We start from the raw sequence: 828 nt of genomic DNA, 5'->3' as shown, positions 1-828 counted from the left end.
GATTATAAATAATTGTATCTATCAGCTCTGGTAGCATAGTGCCTAAGGCACTTGACTGCTAATCAGAAGGCTGGTGGTTCAAACCCACCAGCTACTCCTTGGAAGGAAAGTTGGGCAATCCTACTTCCGTAGTGATAACTGCCTCAGAAATCTGAGGAGGGGGCTCTATGAGTCGGGGCCAACTCGATGGCACATAACAACAACAACAACAACAACAACACATCAGTTTAAAAAGAAGAAAAAAAATGAATAAACATATGTCCTAATTTAACTTTACACCCTGAGTGTATATGCACACAAGTTGAGGTTTTAGAGGCTACAAATTAGATGTAAAAACTTAAAAGTAAAAATACAAAATAAGGATTTGGAAATCAATTACACAGTGCCAGTTTAAAATTTTATAAAATATTTGAGCTACATAGCAATCTATCAACTAAACAATAAAATGGCAAGAATGTGTATATAGTGAGTAGAGTACTTGAGAGAAATTTGTATTCTTAAATATGATCATTATTAAAATTTTAAAATTATTAAATATAGAGAATTCAACACTTACATTAAGCAATTAGAAATACCATAAAATAATACAAAGTCAGTGAAAATGGAATTTTAAAATGAAAAATGAGAGCTGTAACAATAAAAAGATGAAATAATACAGTAGCTGATCCTATGTAAAATTCAGGGAATAAATTCTCATATGCCCAAACAAGGAAAAAAAAAAAAAGAAAGCCATGTGCTTATTAAAAATGGGATTTAATAAGAGAGGTGCACAACAGTGTAGACAACAGAGACAAATATTATTACATATGCAATACTGCATTATAAGTA

This window comes from Orycteropus afer, unplaced genomic scaffold (assembly GCF_000298275.1).
Source record: "Orycteropus afer afer isolate SDZICR_OR568_19922 unplaced genomic scaffold, OryAfe1.0 scaffold01429, whole genome shotgun sequence".
NCBI lineage: Eukaryota > Metazoa > Chordata > Mammalia > Tubulidentata > Orycteropodidae > Orycteropus > Orycteropus afer.
This window is presented reverse-complemented; position numbering follows the sequence as displayed.